The following is a 24,617-nucleotide window of genomic DNA, read 5'->3' on the forward strand; positions in this document are numbered from 1 at the left end:
GGAGTATTTGTGTGGAACGATTTGAAGTGGAATGAACATATAAAATTAGTTGTTGGTAAGGCGGGTACCAGGTTGAGATTCATTGGGAGAGTCCTTAGAAAATGTAGCCCATCAACAAAGGAGGTGGCTTACAAAACACTCGTTCGACCTATACTTGAGTATTGCTCATCAGTGTGGGATCCGTACCAGATCGGGATGACGGAGGAGATGGAGAAGATCCAAAGAAGAGCGGTGCGTTTCGTCACAGAGTTATTTGGTAAGCGTGATAGCGTTACGGAGATGTTTAGCAAACTCAAGTGGCAGACTCTGCAAGAGAGGCGCTCTGCATCGCGGTGTAGCTTGCTCGCCAGGTTTCGAGAGGGTGCGTTTCTGGATGAGGTATCGAATATATTGCTTCCCCCTACTTATACCTCCCGAGGAGATCACGAATGTAAAATTAGAGAGATTAGAGCGCGCACTGAGGCTTTCAGACAGTCGTTCTTCCCGCGAACCATACGCGACTGGAACAGGAAAGGGAGGTAATGACAGTGGCACGTAAAGTGCCCTCCGCCACACACCGTTGGGTGGCTTACGGAGTATAAATGTAGATGTAGATGTACATTACTATACATCGACATCGCCATTTCCTCCCCACTTGAGTATAATCCCCTATCTTTACAGAATTAATATGTTAGTGGGGGCCACAACTTGCTGTATAATGATTAGCTAAACCATTCATTGTTCGTGATCTCGTACTTGGGTTGTCCATGACTTGTCAATTAAGCAGCCGTGCCTTATGAAATAAAAAGTTATTTGTGATGCTAAAACCATCCGACATTCCTTCCAAGCTGTCTTCTGCCGCCTGTAAGTGAGCAGACACATCCAGTGCATGAGATTTCGATGTTGACTAACTGGGCCGTGATTTAATTGTTCACCCCAATCTATAAAGTGGCAAGGAAGGCAGCTGGGTTGGAGGACCCTACAGAAGCTAGTATTAAATTCAGATTGTAAGTTGACCTGACTGAGAGCTGGAAAGCAACTAGACCTAACGTTACTATTAACTTCACGGTCGCCACCAGTCCAAGTCCTTTCTAAAGTTTAAGGAAAACAGAACTGAAAAAATTTGAATATCTAAAAAAAAAAGAATAAATGAACTGTATAATGTAGCAGGAATAATTATTTCGAAATGCATAAATTAGCCACTTCGCTGTCCTTATGGAGAATCCCAGATCCAATTAATTTTTTAATGAATTAGGTTGCCAATTATAATTTTTTAAAAATATAATAAGCAACATGTTAAGTGTGCAATAAATAATGAATCAGGAGACACAATTTTATCATTTATGAAACAATTTTTAATTAACCAAACAACATTTATTTCAAAGAAGGAAATCATTTAACTTTTAAGTACATGCAGCCTGATCAACATATTAAATTACTGTGTCTTGCAACGCTGAGATGTAAGACAACTTAATGTGGAATGAATGAACAATAAATACATATGAATATGTAAAGTATACACTCTATCATTCACACTAGATTCATACACCAGAAGAATAAAGATTGAGAAGACCAAAACACTACCTTTCCTGAGAAGCACTCCTGTGCAGAAAAGTTTATCCCTTTTGTGGAATTCTAAGCAATAAACACCTACAATGGCCAGTCATGCACCCAATGTGCAAACAATCTGCATGACCATGCGGCAAAATCGATCATGCACGAATTCAGTGAAATAATAAAGTTTTTTTAAGCCACAAGTAGGAGAAATTCCTTGTCAAAACCACAATAGCAACCAAACAATTTAGAATGAAATCACCAAGGCTCAGGGCACCCAACCATCCAAAGCAAACGTCTTACCCACCAATCTAAACTGTTACAAAAGGTACCATTTAAATCATGAAGGCCAGATAATTCTACAAATATACTGTGCACAAAACAAATCAGCAAGAGATAAGATGCATGATACTTCAGTAGTAGAATCGGAGGCTCTTGAATTGCCAGTACAAGTTACAACCTGAAGATGAAAGTACATGAAAGACAGATTCGAAAAACCACGGAACAATAGAAAAAAAAATCACACACGTATGGAGATTCAATTACACTCACATTCACACTAGAGACAGGTTCGCTAGTTGAATGTAATCATGTCTATGGTGGATCCTGCCCACCACATAGTTTCAAAGGAACAAGGCAAGATGCGATCAATGTAACTATCGAACATAATCATTAGCTAATACTGAAAACTCGTAGCACATAGTGACTGCGAAATCATGATGCTACAGCTAACTCGAAGAACACAGCTATTTCAACGAAATTTAACTTAGACAAAATTCAACTATATGTACATCTTATCTCCACCATAACTTTAGAGCTACAAAGAACCGATGAAGAGTGTCCATTCTCCACCAAGATTCTCGCAATTACTGGTGCAACAGAAGCTACCAGAGGTGCTAGCTTCCACCACCAACCTGACAGACAAACCAACCTCAGACCAAGGGGGATAAAGCTCTCTGCCCAGGTACAGGGATCCTAAGTTGGTCAGCCTGTGCTTCCCTCCTATCGAGAAGCACACATCCCCTGATCCCAACAGACGACAACCAACTCCACTCCCACCACAAAATGAACCCAGAAGGATACAAAAAGTCATTCATTCACCCACATTTATGTGCGCACAAGGTAAACTGAGGAAGGAACATGATACATGCGTATCAGGAAATATTAATGCAGTTGCACAAAATCCATACAATATACGTCGCATAGGCCTAGAACGTCAATTACTTCCGCTGTTCACTCCTCCTGGGAAGGTTAACAAGCACAACTGCCATAATTGAGTAGAATGAAGGAACAGTCTTATGAAATGATTCTACAGAGCTATTTCATCACACCATGCAGGAACATAGTTGCCATGCCGCCACATTACCCAGCAGGCTTTTCTCTTAACAGAAATATTTTTATAAAAATGAATGGTTAAAATCGGCAGCAAACACTGTTAAAATGGAGAGAAAATACAAATTTCCTTAGTACTAAAATCCATCACAATTGAAGTTTGCCTGTGGTACTAATTTAGTGAAATTTACTGTCTACCTCATTCAGACTGCAATGGAGCGTTTTTCAATTACGAGCAAAGTGCCACAACAAGAAAACTGATATACATACATCATATAGTATATAGTCAATCAGATACCATATTCAATTAATAAAATTAAAAACTTCTTGAAAGTTACCTGTGATACCAATTTAAAGTGGACCTCACTCAGTCAGCAAAGGGACATTCATTATTGTTTGCAAAGTACCACAACAAAACGATAATGCAGAAACATCATAACAACACATGACACATAGACATGATATTCGCAGTATACAGAAAATCATAGTAGTAAAAATATTAAATACATGTAAACAAAGTGCAGAAATATCACGAAAAATTAGGGTAAGTAAAATGACAAGACATAAAACCCAACTAAGGAACTTCTAAGCAAGAAAACGCGAACTTGTTATATGTATACATAACTTTTTATCCACACTAATGTTCACGAGATAAGTAATCAAATAATTAAGACATTAAATTTCAGGAACATAGCCATAAGTTCACAAAAGTTCTTTGCAATTAAAGTTCTTTGATTTGGCCTTGCGAAAGTAAGGAACAAGACAAAAAATGCCAGAAATTCGTAATTTCAACGTCCATTGGCACACTGGTTTTTTTACACTTCAGATTCCTCACAGGCACTTGGAGACGGAGGCAACCTGTCGATCTAACTCACAGTGACATATCCAACAGTCCATTCTGGCCACGAAGTTAGTGTCCTCCATACTCAGAAACGTCATTGACAATTCTTCTGGCTACTGTCGTCTCAGAGAAACGTAATGAGGCAATTTGTCGACCCAGCTTCTGGTGGTACATCCAATTGTCCATTATATTGCCATCATCATATTGTCCTCAGTACGCAGAAACGTTATGCATGTTTCTTCTTGGCTATGGCCATTTCAGTGATGTGCAACAGCCAATTCCAGGAGAAATAGACCTGAATCACTTCTTTCATTCTTCGGAATCAGTGCTGCTCCTGGTCATGTGGATACTCAGGCACCAGAGCGACACTAACTAGCCCTTCTTTCTGCTACCCTCTACAGCACACACCATCGACCAATACGTATTTCCACCAGATTTTCTAGCAGCAACTGCCCACCAGCTATTTCAGTTGATATCATGGCGAAATGGCACCTCAGGAGCGTCCCACAATGGCAGGATCACCCCTCCAAACTCCCGATTCCACTGTTCTTGTCATACTCATTTATTTGTGGCTATTCGTGGTTGGTAGGCTGCCCTAGCGCAAAGCTGGCACTAATTAGCTCTTCTGCACACCATCTTAGGTAGCAGAGGACATCGATCATTCCACGTTTCTGCCTTCCTTCGATAACACAGCCCAGCATCCCCATGAAGCTGTCAGTTTCTCAAGCACCCCCTCTTCTACTCTGGTTTAGAATTGTAGTCATCTCAGACGTCCAGGTGGCTCCGGCTTGACGGCTGCCCAGACTTTCCTCATCTCCAGCTGCAGCGCCACCTGTTATCTGCTGTTTATCTGTGTACAACCTCCAAAGCAACTGGGCGATTCCGTTAGTGGCTGCCGCAGACACCCTTGTCGTGTCCGGCAGATCCTTTGCCCCGGCGCGAGGATGGCGAGGGGAAGGTACGGGTGGCTCCCCACCCTTCCTTCTGCTGCAGCCACGTCTCACCGGCTATGCTGAGTGAAATTGTTTTCCAGAAACTGCTTTGTCCCACCGTTAGACTTCCATTTTTAACTGGCTACGCCATTCATTAGCGTGCTCCACCCAAACAACTCTGCACTGTCAAATTGAACATATGATAAATTTTATGCAACGATTTCCATTACAAAGTCCACAATCTTGCATTATTTCTTAAGGAATGAGGTTTACAATGATGCTTTTAACTGCTTTTAACTTTGGTAAAACTTCACTGGCCCCGTAAGATTTTATAATTGGGCATTCATCTAACTTATATTGAACCATAGAATTGGCACACGATAAGCGATCTATCGAAAATAAAATCGAATAACGTAAAATTCTTTATGGCCAAGTCTCTAAAGATTACTTGCACCAAAAGGCAAGAAATTTTAGCAGCTGACACTTATAGAACAAACATAAAAATTTTAATGGTAAGACAAATTTCTTAGATGGGTGTTCAGTAATCACTATAAAAATATGAAAACTTATCTCTAGTGGTTGATGGGTTGATCTCAGTTAGCACTACTGTGTCACAGGATTAAAAAAATTAATTATTACATGAAAATTATATATGAGCGTTTGCTCACTCATCAAGGAAAATTTATTCTCCTAAATCAATAACCATATAAAAATCAAAGGAAAGCAATAGTCTATGCATAATAATAAAAATTATAAATATTATTTAAGCAATTTGTGAATTTCCTCCTTCAATTATACTGTTATAAGTGACAGCTACTTAATCAACTTAAATTATGATACCAGACAAATTTATATGAGGTCTTGGCAAAGGAACTGTGTACACACATTTGGAGCAGGATAATAGATAGCATAAGGAAAGTCGATGTCGATTAGTGGAAATTCAACACCTGGTAGCTACTTTAAATTACATTCCCACATAGAATCAAATGCAACATCTACTTCTTATAACAGTGAAACACGTCCGCTAATTTTAAGGCGTTCGCGCATTATTTGTGCTCGATGCAGAATACGGCCGTTATCCAGTTTTGTGATTTGGTCTCTCTCTCTCTCTCTCTCTCTCTCTCTGGAACTCGCAACATTCGTTCACGATATCGACTGAAAAACATTTACTGGCATGCCCTTGAACACACATAAACCACACACATTGTTACACTGCTAACATTACATCTACACTCCTGGAAATTGAAATTAGAACACCATGAATTCATTGTCCCAGGAAGGGGAAACTTTATTGACACATTCCTGGGGTCAGATACATCACATGATCACACTGACAGAACCACAGGCACATAGACACAGGCAACAGAGCATGCACAATGTCGGCACTAGTACAGTGTATATCCACCTTTCGCAGCAATGCAGGCTGCTATTCTCCCATGGAGACGATCGTAGAGATGCTGGATGTAGTCCTGTGGAACGGCTTGCCATGCCATTTCCACCTGGCGCCTCAGTTGGACCAGCGTTCGTGCTGGACGTGCAGACCGCGTGAGACGACGCTTCATCCAGTCCCAAACATGCTCAATGCGGGACAGATCCGGAGATCTTGCTGGCCAGGGTAGTTGACTTACACCTTCTAGAGCCCATTGGGTGGCACGGGACACATGCGGACGTGCATTGTCCTGTTGGAACAGCAAGTTCCCTTGCCGGTCTGGGAATGGTAGAACGATGGGTTCGACGACGGTTTGGATGTACCGTGCACTATTCAGTGTCCCCTCGACGATCACAAGTGGTGTACGGCCAGTGTAGGAGATCGCTCCCCACACCATGATGCCGGGTGTTGGCCCTGTGTGCCTCGGTCGTATGCATTCCTGATTGTGGCGCCCACCTGCACGGCGCCAAACACGCATACGACCATCATTGGCACCAAGGCAGAAGCGACTCTCATCGCTGAAGACGACACGTCTCCATTCGTCCCTCCATTCACGCCTGTCGCGACACCACTGGAGGTGGGCTGCACGATGTTGGGGCGTGAGCGGAAGACGGCCTAACGGTGTGCGGGACCGTAGCCCAGCTTCATGGAGACGGTTGCGAATGGTCCTCGCCGATACCCCAGGAGCAACAGTGTCCCTAATTTGCTGGGAAGTGGCGGTGCGGTCCCCTACGGCACTGCGTAGGATCCTACGGTCTTGGCGTGCATCCGTGCGTCGCTGCGGTCCGGTCCCAGGTCGACGGGCACGTGCACCTTCCGCCGACCACTGGCGACAACATCGATGTACTGTGGAGACCTCACGCCCCACGTGTTGAGCAATTCGGCGGTACGTCCACCCGGCCTCCCGCATGCCCACTATACGCCCTCGCTCAAAGTCCGTCAACTGCACATACGGTTCACGTCCACGCTGTCGCGGCATGCTACCAGTGTTAAAGACTGCGATGGAGCTCCGTATGCCACGGCAAACTGGCTGACACTGACGGCGGCGGTGCACAAATGCTGCGCAGCTAGCGCCATTCGACGGCCAACACCGCGGTTCCTGGTGTGTCCACTGTGCCGTGCGTGTGATCATTGCTTGTACAGCCCTCTCGCAGTGTCCGGAGCAAGTATGGTGGGTCTGACACATCGGTGTCAATGTGTTCTTTTTTCCATTTCCAGGAGTGTATAAAACATTAGGTCTGGAATAGAGTCATTATTAAACAACATGCGATTATTTTACACATTAATTTTTAAGGACTTCATCAATTTATTAATTTAAAATTAATTACTGATTATCATCCTAGCAAATAGATAAGTCTAATCCCTAAACGTTATATCACCATGATCAGCAGTCTCCTGCCCCCTTTTCTTGGTAGACGCTGTGTCAGCTACTGGAACAACAACCCACTCCAAGGAAAGTTATCTTGAATATACACTTCAGAACAGATACACAGTATATCCATACAACTATATTTTGTACACAGTACATCTATATACGAGGGTGAGTCAAGTGAAAACCTTAAATTTGTAATAAAAAATTGAAATTTCGCACTTTTATCCCATATGTTGGTAAGCTTGCTACAAACAGCGTGCAGAATGGCCTGTAGGTGGCAGCGTAGTGCAGATGCACACATACCGTCGCAGTATCAGTATAAAGATGGTCGCCCCACTTGCGACTTGCACCAGGGAAGAACAGCGTTCTGTTATTCGGTTTTTGCGTAGTGAAGGGGTGAAACCTATTGAAATTCATCGACCAATGAAGGTTCAGTACGGTGATGCATGTTTGTCACAGAAGGAAGTCTACGAATGGAGTAGGCAGTTCGCAAATGGTGTGACTTCAGTGGAAGATGCTCCTCGTTCAGGTGAGGCACAACGAGTTGTGACTCCACAGAACATTGCAGCACTTGAAGCCATAGTGAAGGAATACCACCGAGTGACACTGAATGACATTGCAGCATGTTTGCAGATTGTGGTGTCACCGCCAGACACCACACTTGCTAGGTGGTAGCCTTTAAATCGGCCGCGGTCCGGTAGTATACGTCGGACCCGCGTGTCGCAACTGTCAGTGATTGCAGACCGAGCGCCGCCACACGGCAGGTCTAGAGAGACTTCCTAGCACTCGCCCCAGTTGTACAGCCGACTTTGCTAGCGATGGTTCACTGACAAATTACGCTCTCATTTGCCGAGACGATAGTTAGCATAGCCTTCAGCTACGTCATTTGCTACGACCTAGCAAGGCGCCATTATCATTTGCTATTTATCTTGTGAGGCATGTACCGTCAGACCGATGTTCACCAATTATGGATTAAAGTTAAGTATTCCAACAGATACGTACTATTTTTGCTAGTCTCATATCCCTGACCTGTTCCAGACCTCACGCCATCCTGCGTGAGCTTAAACGCGTGCCTTTCGGCTACCCGTCACTGTGGATTGGCTGTCTTGCCAGTCCACAACACAGATTAGTCATGGGTCAGCACACCACACCGCGCATGATGTGCTCCAGTTTCACAAAGTGTCTGCAAGATGGGTACCACGGCAGCTGACTCCTGAATTGAGAGAACGACGTGTTGATGCTTGTGAAGAACTTCTTCGGTGCTTTGAACCAGAGGGTGATGGCTTTCTTGCAAGAATTGTTACTGGGGACGAAACCTGGGTTCACTTCCACCAACCAGAAACGAAGGGAGCGAGCAAGAAATGGCGCCATTCCTCATCACGAAAACGAAAGAAGTTTCGAAAATAACCATCAGCAGGGAAGATTATGCTGACTCTCTTTTGGGACGAAAAAGGCGTCATTTTGGAGCATTACAAATAGAGGGACCACTGTCACCGGTGCTAAATACACAGATCTCCTAAAAATGATTTGCGGCCTGCAATCAAATCAAAGCGACATGGATTGCTGTCAGCAGGTGTCCTTTTGCAACATGACAATGCAAGGCCCCACACTGCCCGTACAACAGTTGCAACAATCACAGACCTGCATTTTGAGTGTCTTCCTCATCCACCATACTCACCAGACCTTACCCCAAGCGATTTCCATATGTTTGGACCACTCAAAGACGCAATGTGAGGAAAGAAGTTCCGTTCTGATGAAGAGGTACGCCACGTGGTGCATGAGTGGTTGCGCGGACTTTGTAAGCGCTGGAGGATTTTCATTGAGCGTGGGGGAGATTATGTTGAAAAGTGATGCAGCTTTGTACCACTTCTGCACAATAAGTAATATTTAAAAAGATATTTAAGTTTTTCATTTGACTCACCCTCCTACGTCATTGACAGACACAACAATAAAAATATCATACTGCTAAGCAACTATTTAAAACCTGTCTACTTTCATGCTTTCTCATAGGAAAACACACCTTCACTAAGCAAATATGACTCAATCTCGGATATCTTTATTCCAAAAGCGGTTTCACATTCGAAATGTGGTGCAACCCTTTCGATTTTTTGGCTGTGTAGCCTTTCTGTTTCCACAAAATTCGGATGTAGGATATGCGCAACTCGGTAAGGTCCAGTGAATTGTTTAAAAAACTTTTTGCGCACTCCTGACCGTTTATTTGACAACTTTTGTGCCCTCACAAGAACTTTCTGCTCACTGTGAACTATATCTCCCCGGTTCTCCTTTTTGATGCTCTTACTCTGGCGTTGGCTGGCCTTTTAATGTTCTCCAGTGTGAGGTTTGCCACGGATCTGTGCTGTAACCTCCGTTCTTCTGACCAAGGCACAATCTCTTTAATCTTACTCGATGATTCAGTGTTCTTGAGCACCAAGACAGGTGGTAGCATCGATGAGCCATTAGGCAACTCATTTAAAAGGCCTTGGAAGGTACTTAGTGTGTATCCTATGACCGAGGATTGTGACTACAATAGAAAAGACACAATTTGTTTATTTCTTTAATCGTTTGTCCACTTGAATTGGAGGCTACTAGAAATATATAAATATCGGCTTAATTTTTCTTTTCTTCAGCAAACGCCTTGAGCGGAACTGCAATCCGTTGTCTGAGATAATGCGCTTCACGGGACCGACTTCCTCCAGAAAGTGATTAGCAAAGGCTGCCGCCACCGTTTTTCCCGTGGCTCGTCACACCCGAACTTGGAGGTGAGTTCGATCGCCACTAACACATAGCATAGCCTCTCTGAGAATGAACGAGGTCGACAGCTGTTGAGTTCCCTGAGCCTGTTAGGAACAATGGGATGTAGTGGTGCGGCATATGGCACAGTCGGCGGTTTTTCTCGCTGACAGGGCCTTCAAACTCTAATAGCACAATGAATTCGCTTCAGCATGTCACTGAAGTAACAGGTCTCCCGCTGCTTTTCAACGCAGTTCCGTGCGCCAAAGTGACCGTAGCTCAAGTGCACATACCATGTCCGTTTGTCCACTAGCTCATTGGGAATAACTAAGACCAATCTGGCATTATCGACTCCTCGCTTCTTAAACAGAGTACCATTCTGCACGAAGCAATGTTCCCACAGAGCGGCATTACTCCTGTCGTGCCATTTCGTTTTAATATCTCATCACATTTCATTCTCTTCCTGCCCGTGACTAATGTCACTTAGCAAGGCAATGATATGAGTTTCAAATACAACTCCCTTGATGATCTTCCTCAGTATATTTTATCCCTACCGGAACACATGAGAGTGCATCCATTATCACTTTTTTTTCTCCAGGAGTGTGTTTTATAGTGACCTGATACTCTTGGTAAGTCCACTTTCCTAGTCTTCTCTGTCTGTCATTAAAAACTGTAAGGCTCAATGATCAGTGAACACTCTCGTCATTCGACCGAATAGGTAATACCGGAACATTTTGATGGCCCATACGACTGCCAGCGCCTCGAGCTCCGTTACTGAATAATTTCGCTCACTGCGAGTGAGTACCCCTCTGGCGAACGAAATGGTTTTCCATTCCATGGGGACATCTGCGCCACCTGTTTGAAACAAGAACGCCACAAAACCACATAGCGAGCTGTATGCCAAACAAAAATCCTGTATGAAAGTATACGTGCGTTAACTAACGTTCTCTTTAAGCTGTTAAATTCGTTATCTGCCTGTTGATCCCATAGCGCTTTTAGTCATCAGGGAACACAGACGTGGAGTGGATGACAGACTAACGTTGATAAATCTTTTGTAAAAATTAAGAGTCCTAGAAATCCCCTCAGTTGTCATTTTGTTGTGGGAGTTGCACATTCGGCAGTGCCCGTGATTTTATCTGGATCGGGCCAGATCCCGTCCGCAGACACAACATCTCCTAAGAATTTACTGTCTTCGCATCCGAATTGCAAGTTTTCGAGGTTGACTGTTACCACAGCCACTGCAAAAACATCCATAAGTCTGTTCAGAATCTGGTATCGTTCTTCCCAGGACTTTTCAGCGATTAAAATGCCATCAGCATCTATTGTTACTTGTGCTTTTAAATCGTTGGGTAATATGCCGTTTAATCCTCTGATGAACGCAGTGGAAGATACGTTTAGTCCGAACAGAAGGCGGTGAAATTGGTAAAAGTTTCCATAACACAAAAACGCAGTGTGTTGCCTGCAGGACTGATCGAGGGCAATCTGCCAAAAGCTCTATTGGAGATCGATCGACTATAATATTTTAACACCATGGAAGCGTCGGAGAAGCTCATCCACGCTCTCTGGCTTCTCTGTTTCCGGCATTATTACAGTATTTATTTGACCAAAGGCCAACACTAATCTAACAAAATATCCTGTTTTGGCACCACCAATGAGACCGAATTGTATGAGCTTCTTGCCCTCTCAATAATTCCGTGCTCTAACATCTCCTGTAATTGTGTTTTTACACTCGCCCTATACACAAGGGGAATAGGATAGGACTTCACGAGAAAAGGTCTGTGTTCACGTACTCTGAACCTGTATTTGAAACCTTTATTGTCCCTGGTGCTTCTCCAAACAAGGTTGCATGTTTTATAATTATCTGACGTAAAGCTTTCCAGTCCGCATCAGCATTTCCAGAACAGGAAATCCTCTCGTTCAGGATACTTGCAAAAACACTATTCTGACTCTGCTCGGTAGACGTCGACAGCAACCTAACCACCAGGTAGACATTGAGCTCAAGTTCGGGTTGCGGTTCAGTACGAGTGGGATATCTCAGTCAACTCACTTCATGTTCATTGCGCAGAACGCGTTCATCAAAACTTAAACAGATTATGTTACATTGGATCTCCACCATCATGTTGTTGTTGTGGTCTTCAGTCCTGAGACTGGTTTGATGCAGCTCTCCATGCTACTCTATCCTGTGCGAGCTTCTTCATCTCCCAGTACCTACTGCAACCTACATTCTTCTGAATCTGCTTAGTGTATTCATCTCTTGGTCTCCCTCTACGATTTTTACCCTCCATGCTGCCCTCCAATGCTGAATTTGTGATCCCTTGATGCCTCAGAACATGTCCTACCAACCGGTCCCTTCTTCTAGTCAAGTTATGCCACAAACTCCTCTTTTCCCCAATCCTACTCAATGCCTCCTCATTAGTTACGTGATCTACCCACCTTATCTTCAGCATTCTTCTGTAGCACCACATTTCGAAAGCTTCTATTCTCTTCTTGTCCAAACTAGTTATCGTCCATGTTTCACTTCCATACATGGCTACACTCCATACAAATACTTTCAGAAACGACTTCCTGACACTTAAATCTATACTCGATGTTAACAATTTTCTCTTCTTCTGAAACGCTTTCCTTGCCATTGCCGGTCTACATTTTATATCCTCTCTGCTTCGACAATCATCGGTTATTTTACTCCCTAAATAACAAAACTCCTTTACTACTTTAAGTGTCTCATTTCCTAATCTAATTCCCTCAGCATCACCCGACTTAATTTGACTACATTCCATTATCCTCGTTTTGCTTTTGTTGATGTTCATCTTATTCCTCCTTTCAAGACACTGTCCATTCCGTTCAACTGCTCTTCCAAGTCCTTTGCTGTCTCTGACAGAATTACAATGTCATCGTCGAACCTCAAAGTTTTTACTTCTTCTCCATGAATTTTAATACCTACTCCGAATTTTTCTTTTGTTTCCTTTACTGCTTGCTCAATATACAGATTGAATAACATCGGGGAGAGGCTACAACCCTGTCTCACTCCTTTCCCAACCACTGCTTCCCTTTCATGCCCCTCGACTCTTACAACTGCCATCTGGTTTCTGCACAAATTGTAAATTGCCTTTCGCTCCCTGTATTTTACCCCTGCCACCTTCAGAATTTGAAAGAGAGTATTCCAGTCAACATTGTCAAAAGCTTTCTCTAAGTCTACAAATGCTGGAAACGTAGGTTTGTGTTTTCTTAATCTTTCTTCTAAGATAAGTCGTAAGGTCAGTATTGCCTCACGTGTTCCAGTATTTCTACGGAATCCAAACTGATCTTCCCCGAGGTCGGCTTCTACCAGTTTTTCCATTCGTCTGTAAAGAATTCGCGTTAGTATTTTGCAGCTGTGACTTATTAAACTGATAGTTCGGTAATTTTCACATCTGTCAACACCTGCTTTCTTTGGGATTGGAATTTCCAAAAAGGTCGAATTTTGCATCACGCGCACATATAAAATCGTTCCCCAGAATGACTGTCACCCACATATGGGTAAAATATAAAAATTAAACTCAGATTCATAGCCTTGACATTAGAAGTTAATCTGAGCCTGCTATTTGATCTCCACCCTTTTCCCGTAAATCTCTGCCCTTACTTTCACCTCTTGCACCAAAAGAACTGGCCAATCTCCAGTCTTCTCGCATTCCCTGAATGTGCCCTCATCAATATTTGAATAGGGTGCTGCGCTAGTATTAGTCTTAGCCATAGGAAAGAGGAAATTTTATTAAAAGTCAATGAACGCGCGGTCAGACGATGGAATCTGGGGCAGCTGGCAGTGTGTTGAAACAGTCGACAGCTAGTAGGCCAGGAAATGCAAACATGGCACTCGCGAGCGTGGTGCTGGGACGGCGTTAGTGCTCGCGTGAATTGCTTTGTGTGAAGCAAAGCAACAACGAGGCAGCAAACCGCAGCGTTGCTTGAAGTTATTGCGATATGAGGCGAGGAACTAGGCCAAAGCCAAGTCGAGAATAGTAAATGGCTGACGTTTGGGAATTTATCTCTGCCATAGCTTCTGTCTCTCTCTGACACTAGGTCAGAGGATAGGGGAAAGGCAGTTTAAATAGTGAGGTACTTTTACCTTGGGAAGGTGTGCTAGGCCAGTCGAGCGTCGGGACAGACCTATGCTTATCCACGCTTATAGGGGCTAGTCTGGCAGCAATGTTGTAAATACTCTATGTATAGGGTTATTACAAATGATTGAAGCGATTTCACAGCTCTACAATAACTTTATTATTTGAGATATTTTCACAATGCTTCGCACACACATACAAAAACTCAAAAAGTTTTTTTAGGCATTCACAAATGTTCGATATGTGCCCCTTTAGTGATTTGGCAGACATCAAGCCGATAATCAAGTTTCTCCCACACTCGGCGCAGCATGTCCCCATCAATGAGTTCGAAAGCATCGTTGATGCGAGCTCGCAGTTCTGGCACGTTTCTTGGTAGAGGAGGTTTTAACACTTCACCATTAAGAAAAAATGTTGCTTCATCACTGAAAACAAGTTTCGCACTGAACGCATCCTCTTCCATGAGCTCTTGCAACCGCGCCGAAATTTCAAAGCGTTTGACTTTGTCATCGGGTGTCAGGGCTTGTAGCAATTGTAAACGGTAAGGCTTCTGCTTTAGCCTTTTCCGTAAGATTTTCCAAACCGTCGGCTGTGGTACGTTTAGCTCCCTGCTTGCTTTATTCGTCGACTTCCGCGGGCTACGCGTGAAACTTGCCCGCACGCGTTCAACCGTTTCTTCGCTCACTGCAGGCCGACCCGTTGATTTCCCCTTACAGAGGCATCCAGAAGCTTTAAACTGCACATACCATCGCCGAATGGAGTTAGCAGTTGGTGGATCTTTGTTGAACTTCGTCCTGAAGTGTCATTGCACTGTTATGAGTGACTGATGTGAGTGCATTTCAAGCACGACATACGCTTTCTGGACTCCTGTCACCATTTTGTCTCACTGCACTCCCGAGCGCTCTGGCGGCAGAAACCTGAAGTGCGGCTTCAGCCGAACAAAACTTTATGAGTTTTTCTACGTATCTGTAGTGTGTCATGACCATATGTCAATGAATGGAGCTACAGTGAATTTATGAAATCGCTTCAATCATTTGTAATAGCCCTGTATATCTGTACTTTGTTTCCATGTACTTGTTTGGGCTCTATTCTGCCTCCAGGGACACAACACCAGGGTGGGACGGAACGGCAGCCGGGTACTTGGAGATTCCATGGTCTGCATGAAGGAGGGCAGTGACAGTGGTCTGCAGCAATTCCAGGACGGGCCACGTTCACTTCCACCTGGCGTACCGGGGTCCGGGCAAGGCATGCGCTGCAGGAGGCACGGCAGCACTGCGGCTGAGCCATAGTCGGTGATGGGTGTTGCCAACCAGCAAGCACCATTAGCGGCAAGTTGCGGCACAGCATCCAGGAGGGCGCAGGTTCGAGTCCGGTTCTGACTCAGCAATGGCTGAGAGCCAAGTGTGACGAGTGCATCCACCTTCGTCCCATGGTCGGACAGAGCAGGCCAAATGGGGCAGAGGGCGGCGAGGACCAGGGACTGTAACAGTCTCCGGATTCCCGGGCAGCTACGCGGCACAAGAGGCGACGCCTCCGCGAGCGGCGACCAGGTAAGGGCGGCTGAGTTCCAGCTGAGCGGCCTTGCAGATGGCAGCAATGGTGTCGGCATACCACCAGCTGATGAGCCAGCTGGACTCGTGGCACAGCGTGTGGGCAGCCGCCGACATTACGCTGCACTCATTGAAGCAAGGTAAATTTTGAGAATAAAGTAATGCCACCAAAAACCGCGCTGTATAACTCTGCACTGCCTGTTGATGCTCTTGAACTTGCTCGGCCTCCTGACGAAAAGCGGCGCGGTGGGTCCCAGCTTCAGCTCAGCCATCTGGAGTCTCAGGTTCGACCATCCCGACACCCTCCACAACAAAGGACTACCTGTGTCCAAAATGCATTTTACTTGCAAATCTCTAATTGAGGTCCAGGTTCGATTCCCGGCGGGGGTCAGGGATTTTCTCTGCCTCGTGATGGCTGGGTGTTGTGTGATGTCCTTAGGTTAGTTAGGTTTAAGTAGTTCTAAGTTCTAGGGGACTGATGACCTTAGATGTTAAGTCCCATAGTGCTCAGAGCCAATCTAATTGAGGTATTGACAGTAGGTGTAATGACTAGCACTTCCCTGCCCGGAGCCTCTCGAAATAAATCTTCCAGTATATCGTCTATTTCCATGTACATAATACTCATATTAGTCCTGCTAGAAATTTCATTCTATTCCACGCCGTTGAGGAGTCACATTTCCTGCCGCTCACTCTTATTAGGAGGATTGTGTCGAGGGTTTGCAGGCCTAATTTCCATCCCAGGTAGTGGCCACACACCTGCATTTCTATTCTCGTTACATTCTCTAAGAAACTGGTCTGTATCCTCCAGATTTCATTTGACACTGTTTCCAGGGTTTGCGTGATAATTTGCATTTGCACTCTCATTTCCAAAATGTCGGTTTCTATTCGACACATTTCCCCAGTTATTCTCATGGGATTGCCACCTGTTATTACTATTTCTGTTTTGTCACGATCCAATGACAGATTTTGGTCATGTGCTCTGGATCTTTGGATCTTGCATCTTCTGCTACAGCCCTGAATGGTGTCTCACGTATCTGCACCACGGAGTTCGTCCACATAGTTAGAAACACATGCCTCTGAATGTTATTCTAATGTTGGCAGTATTCTTTTAAATGCTTCCACATCATCTCTGCATCTTGCCACAAGGATGTTGTGGTGCATATGTGTGGGCAACTACGTTAGACAAATCCGGATCAGGTCTGATGGTTCAAATGGGTCATATAAGTATTGATTCGCTTGCACCATGTGATCAAATAGACGAGTCGTGCTCAGGAAACCTGAGTTTCTCAAGGAGGGTATCATAAATATACACTCCTGGAAATGGAAAAAAGAACACATTGACACCGGTGTGTCAGACCCACCATACTTGCTCCGGACACTGCGAGAGGGCTGTACAAGCAATGATCACACGCACGACACAGCGGACACACCAGGAACCGCGGTGTTGGCCGTCGAATGGCGCTAGCTGCGCAGCATTTGTGCACCACCGCCGTCAGTGTCAGCCAGTTTGCCGTGGCATACGGTGCTCCATCGCAGTCTTTAACACTGGTAGCATGCCGCGACAGCGTGGACGTGAACCGTATGTGCAGTTGACGGACTTTGAGCGAGGGCGTATAGTGGGCACGCCGGAGGCCGGGTGGACGTACCGCCGAATTGCTCAACACGTGGGGCGTGAGGTCTCCACAGTACATCGATGTTGTCGCCAGTGGTCGGCGGAAGGTGCACGTGCCCGTCGACCTGGGACCGGACCGCAGCGACGCACGGATGCACGCCAAGACCGTAGGATCCTACGCAGTGCCGTAGGGGACCGCACCGCCACTTCCCAGCAAATTAGGGACACTGTTGCTCCTGGGGTATCGGCGAGGACCATTCGCAACCGTCTCCATGAAGCTGGGCTACGGTCCCGCACACCGTTAGGCCGTCTTCCGCTCACGCCCCAACATCGTGCAGCCCGCCTCCAGTGGTGTCGCGACAGGCGTGAATGGAGGGACGAATGGAGACGTGTCGTCTTCAGCGATGAGAGTCGCTTCTGCCTTGGTGCCAATGATGGTCGTATGCGTGTTTGGCGCCGTGCAGGTGAGCGCCACAATCAGGACTGCATACGACCGAGGCACACAGGACCAACACCCGGCATCATGGTGTGGGGAGCGATCTCCTACACTTGCAGTACACCACTGGTGATTGTCGAGGGGACACTGAATAGTGCACGGTACATCCAAACCGTCATCGAACCCATAGTTCTACCATTCCTAGACCGGCAAGGGATCTTGCTGTTCTAACAGGACAATGCACGTCCGCATGTATCCAGTGCCACCCAACGTGCTCTAGAAGGTGTAAGTCAACTACCCTGGCCAGCAAGATCTCCGGATCTGTCCCCCATTGAGCATGTTTGGGACTGGATGAAGCGTCGTCTCACGCGGTCTGCACGTCCAGCACGAACGCTGGTTCAACTGAGGCGCCAGGTGGAAATGGCATGGCAAGCCGTTCCACAGGACTACATCCAGCATCTCTACGATCGTCTCCATGGGAGAATAGCAGCCTGCATTGCTGCGAAAGGTGGATATACACTGTACTAGTGCCGACATTGTGCATGCTCTGTTGCCTGTGTCTATGTGCCTGTGGTTCTGTCAGTGTGATCATGTGATGTATCTGACCCCAGGAATGTGTCAATAAAGTTTCCCCTTCCTGGGACAATGAATTCACGGTGTTCTTATTTCAATTTCCAGGAGTGTATTATGCTTTATCCTGTCCGGTGCTGCTTCTGACCAGTAGGCCGAAAGGAAAGCTTGTTTAAGGTAACATGCCAGTGAATGGCTGGAAAAACAGTGAGAATTTTCATAAATTTTAAGGGGGGCTAACTACATAATGTGAACTCTGAATACAAAGAAATTTTAGGATAATGAAAGTGTTTTAAGGATGAAGATTATGGTATAAGAATAAATAGAATACCTTTGATATAAACTTTATTATATAAACATTTATGTTCGTCAGTAATTTAAAATGTTTCCTGCCAGTCTCTGTTGGAAGTCTATAGACTTATTAACTACTTTTCTTAGATGCTTAAAATTTGGTGCACACATTTATGACATTGTTATCTAAAAAGCAGAGTAAAATCAAATGATTTCAATCAATAGTTTTTATACTATAAATTAGACAATCAAAAATAGGTAATTTTTTTAAATCATTAATAAGGGTACCGTTTTCCTCCTGCTGATAGTAAGCTGATATTTGTAGTCTACTTTTCTCCAAATGGTAGCCTGAAATATCACAAAAAATTTCATACCTCTAGCTCAAATAGTTTTTTTGCATAAAATAAACATACCAGAAAATTTGATTCGTGGGAAATTCAGTTTAAAGGTACATTTCATCTGTTACTCACCTCTGTTGTTCTTGAAACCCTCCAGTTGCATCATATTCTTGGTTTGTGTGTTCCTCATATTCTTTATTCCTTTTCTTGCTCCTTTTTGCTATTCTGGCCTCTTTAGTTGCCTCAAAAACCCATTTTTTGCCTTTGGCCACTCTCAAGAAATCAGTTGTCGTCAGTGCTTGTCTCCCAACAACTCTAAAACATCACACCTGTTAATTGTCCCATCATTAAAGTAAATAACTGAATATGATACCCCTAATCTCATGGTACTGAAAGCAACAGACAGTTTTTTAGGCAGTCATTCCCATATCACATGGTTGAAACATTCATTAACATTTTGTGTCTTTCCATGTAAGCACTGTGACAATAGTTTAGTGTCACTTAAGTCCCTGTATATGGGCTTAATTGCTTCCAATACCTCAAATGGCAGGGAGTGATGGTGTGCGTAAGTCTCACCATTTGCTATTCCTTTTTTGTATGCACACCATGTCTTTGCACCACTGTCGGAGAGAGCATGCTGTGGACGGTCATCTGTGGAAGCTTTATGGAAAAAGGTAGCCCATACTGTGTTCGTCATGGCCTCAATATTTCTCGATTTCTTCTTATGGCTAAACCAGAATAGAGCTGCAGTTTGTCCACCTCTTCCTTAGTAAGACAAACCTCACCAACAGTTGGTTTGCCTTCACTGAGCTTTTTCCCCTTCATATCTTTTATTAGCGTATGTAAATGTGTACCCATCCTCTTTGGGCATGACCAACACACTCTAACTTTTCAATTTTTACAGTTCTTCCATAAGGCATATTCTCTGTCTCCAAGGTACTTCACATATCATACACCATAATTCTCTTCTGACCTTTGAAATATTCTGAGAACTCCCTCTGATTCCATTCCACCACTGTACCCAAAAAAATTCTGAACACAAGCATGATACTGGTTATTTCCTTTGCAACCATGGCAGTACTTTGTCATACATTATATGTCAATCGCCTTTCCATTTTCTTCATTGCATAACAGTTTCTTCTACTGCTTTCTTCATTGACACAGCACTCACTTGACCAAGACTTTCAAGAAGTAACTGTGTGTACTTCTCAAATCTTGTAGGTGGGGGCAAATTCATGATAACACAAAATGTTTGAGCTGCCTTTCTACCCTTCCCAATACACCTCATTCCATATGCAAGTCTGATATTCTGGATTGTGCAAAGGAAGAGTTTATAACTCTTACTTTGCACAATCCAGAAGAATACCCAGTTTTAGTTACCCCACAGGAATCACAAAACACTTGTAACTTACTAGCCACGCCTTTCCTATCTTCAAAATTTTCGTCGATTTTAATACCACCTTATCCACAAAGCACACACACACACACACACAAGTATTCTTTAGAAGTGAACATAAAGCACTCAGTTCAACAATTATGGAAACACCTTCTGTTACAGTGTTTTGATCATATTTTATAGAAATGTCACTCTGGGTACTCAAATATTTTAGGTTTTGCCTTGAGGCACTTGGCAGAGTCGACATAACATCCAGTTGGTTTGTGGATGTAATTACACAGTCTCTACTTTCCAACAAAGTAAACCGATTACCATAAAACTTACTTTTTTGGAGGCGTAACTACTTCTGACAATGACACAGGACCAACAACTCAACAACGTACATAAGTTTGAACACAAAGAACTCTCGAAAACCATAGATATAAAAAGGAAAACAAAGGAGCATCGGAAAGTGTGCGTGCTAACAGGGCTGCCAACTCAAAAAACGATTACGCAGTGTATCTTTTCGAAGTGGCAAAATAATAATGACGCCATTTGACATCCAACCGCAGTGGAAACATGGTCGTTGCCGCATACCGACATACATTTAAATTTGTTTTTAAACATGTTTACGATGTCCGAATTGATTCATTTAACTACCGTTTTGCTCACAAAACTCTAAATCTTGATTCAAGACGAAAAAAATTAGACTTTCTGAAGCAGATTCACTAGCAAGTGACCTAAAACTCACGGACCACATCACAACAGTGCTTTATAGTTCTCATACGCATGGTGGGCTCACCTGCTAGGAAACCACACATGAATTCAATTTTATGGATATTGGGCCACGTTGGAGTCAGCGTAAAGTCAAACTGTTCTGTCCAGTAGGTGGGGTGGATTCCGTCAGTTGCGTTTTTAAACACATCGAACTTTCTTAGCAAAAGGAAATGTTTGAAGTCAAATTCTAGGCTTTCTCTTTGTGAAGATCGTTCGCGTGAATCTATTGTTCGTCCCCATGTGTTTCCAGTGACATAGTTGTCGCTAGAGTTACATCCGTTCTCATGCCCAGAGTCTCTCTCAGCACTTCCATTTCTATGTGCTTTATTTCGTGCGGCTGCCCCTCGACCAAGTTCCACACATGTTTCGAGGTCCGCCGCACGCTCATTTAACTCAGGGGTTACCCCGTTTCCTGGAGTTTTGTTAGGTATTATCCATGTTGAAATTTCTGATAGGATTGCACTTCTTCCGTGCTGATCAGTGCAGCCGGCAGAGTATTCTCGGTATTCTCACTAATCCCTACACCCAAACTGCTGCCTACCATTTCGACGGCCTTCGTGAGCTCATTTCTCGGGTCTTGCATTTCAGAAGCATTTTTTTTTTCACCTTTGCTTCCCTCCAACTGTCGTTGGAGGACGCTAATCACGCCCAGTTCACTGTGGTCGTAATAGCCTCTGGACACTGCGCACTTTCTGCCTGCACTTGGGACAACAGCTCCGCGTGGTCTCCTTCTGATTGAGTTTCCAAGGCCTGGAATTTGTCTGTCATTATACAGGGTGTTACAAAAAGGTACGGCCAAACTTTCAGGAAACATTCCTCACACACAAATAAAGAAAAGATGTTATATGGACATGTGTCCGGAAACGCTTAATTTCCATGTTAGAGCTTAGTTTAGTTTCGTCAGTATGTACTGTACTTCCTCGATTCACCGCCAGTTGGCCCAATTGAAGGAAGGTAATGTTGACTTCGGCGCTTGTGTTGACATGCGACTCATAGCTCTACAGTAATAGCATCAAGCACATCAGTACGTAGCATCAACAGGTTAGTGTTCATCACGAACTTGGTTTTGCAGTCAGTGCAATGTTTACAAACGCGGAGTTGGCAGATGCCCATTTGATGTATGGATTAGCACGGGGCAATAGCCGTGGCGCGGTACGTTTGTATCGAGACAGATTTCCAGAACGAAGGTGTTCCGAAAGGAAGACGTTCGAAGCAACTGATCGGCGTCTTAGGGAGCACGGAACATTCCAGCCTATGACTCGCGACTGGGGAAGACCTAGAACGACGAGGACACCTGCAATGGACGAGGCAATTCTTCGTGTAATTGACGATAACCCTAATGACAGCGTCAGAGAAGTTGCTGCTGTACAAGGTAACGCTGACCACGTCACTGTATGGAGAGTGCTACGGGAGAACCAGTTGTTTCCGTACCACGTACAGCGTGTGCAGGCACTATCAGCAGCTGATTGGCCTCCACGGGTACACTTCTGCAAATGGTTCATCCAACAATGTGTCAATCCTCATTTCAGTGCAAATGTTCTCTTTACGGATGAGGCTTCATTCCAACGTGATCAAATTGTAAATTTTCATAATCAACATGTGTGGGCTGACGAGAATCCGCACGCAATTGTGCAATCGTGTCAACAACACAGATTTTCTGTGAACGTTTGGGCAGGCATTGTTGGTGATGTCTTGATTGGGCCCCATGTTCTTCCACCTACGCTCAATGGAGCACGTTATCATGATTTCATACGGGATACTCTACCTGTGCTGCTAGAACTTGTGGCTTTACAAGTACGACACAACATGTGGTTCATGCACGATGGAGCTCCTGCACATTTCAGTCGAAGTGTTCGTACGCTTCTCAACAACAGATTCGGTGGCCGATGGATTGGTAGAGGCGGACCAATTCCATGGCCTCCACGCTCTCCTGACCTCAACCCTCTTGACTTTCATTTATGGGGGCATTTGAAAGCTCTTGTCTACGCAACCCCGGTACCAAATGTAGAGACTCTTCGTGCTCGTATTGTGGGCGGCTGTGATACAATACGTCATTCTCCAGGGCTGCATCAGCGCATCTTTGCTTGTTACAACCGCTATTTCGCTTCTCAGCGTGGCCTGACACTCTTTTAGACTACTTTCCATGTTTTTCTCTAGCTTTGCATTTACCGCTTCTAAAATCACCTTCGTAGAGCTATGTACCTCGTCGATTTTACTTGCAAGAGCGCACTGTTCAGCTGGGTATTGGTGGATTCATTACTCTTATCATGAGTACTTGATTTATTATATTGTCTTTCGAGATCCTCCATGTCCTGTAATTGCTGACAAACCGGAACTGCATGATTTTCCATTTCTTCAGTTTGATCAACTGAGTTCCACACCGCCTTTGCTATGAGTTCTAATGGTTCATTTTCTATATTCAGCCCGACATTTTAGAGTTAAGAATTCCACACAATAAAAAAGAAAAACAACTTACACGCCCACTGACCACGGGCCACGATATTTTACAGTATGAGAAAACCCCTTAAAAAATCCGACCTTTACCCAATTCTGTCACTCGCGAAACACAATATAGAATACAAAATATCACATAAAAATAAAAAAAAAATCACAAAATAAAATACATAAACAACAAACAACAAAGAGAGCAAGGTCGCTGTCTTAAACAACACAGAAATTGTTCGAACGCTGAAAGGAGAGAAATTCACATGTATACAAAACATAAAAACTACGTCTAATTATCAGAAGAATTCAGGTCTAGCTCATCCTAGTCATGGTCGACCATGTGTAAGATGTCCTAACTGAGAACAGGAAAGCATTTAGACCTAATATTACAATTAATGTCACGGTCGCCACTAGCCTGAGCCCTTCTTGAAGTGTAAGAAAAACTGAACTGGGAAATTTTGAATACTGAGTGTTCTTAAAAAGAATAAATTAACTACACAATTTAGCAAAAATAATTAGTTATGAATGCATAAATTAGCCACTTCATTGCCCTTAAAGAGACTCTCAGATCCATAAGCAACGTACTAAATTAGCGTTTGATAAAAAACGTACAGGTGGCACAATCTTATCATTTATGAAAGAATTTTTATTCACTTCACAACATCTATAACTACGTTAAGTACCTGGTGCCTGATTAACAAATTCAATTACTATGTCTTGCACCAGTGGGATCTCGTAAGACAACTTAATATGGAGCGAGAGAGAGAAAAATAAAGGTCGCAAAGTAATGTGGAAAGCATCACATTGGATTCATACAACAGAAAAATAAAGACTGAGAAGAACAAAACATTACCATTCCTGACACGCAGTACTGTGCAGAAAGGTTTATGCTATTTGTGGAATTCTAAGTAGTACATACCACAATGGCCAATCGTGTGGCCAATGGTGCACCCAACGTGCATA

The sequence above is a fragment of the Schistocerca americana genome, chromosome 3 (genome assembly GCF_021461395.2).
Source record: "Schistocerca americana isolate TAMUIC-IGC-003095 chromosome 3, iqSchAmer2.1, whole genome shotgun sequence".
Classification (NCBI taxonomy): Eukaryota; Metazoa; Arthropoda; class Insecta; order Orthoptera; family Acrididae; genus Schistocerca; species Schistocerca americana.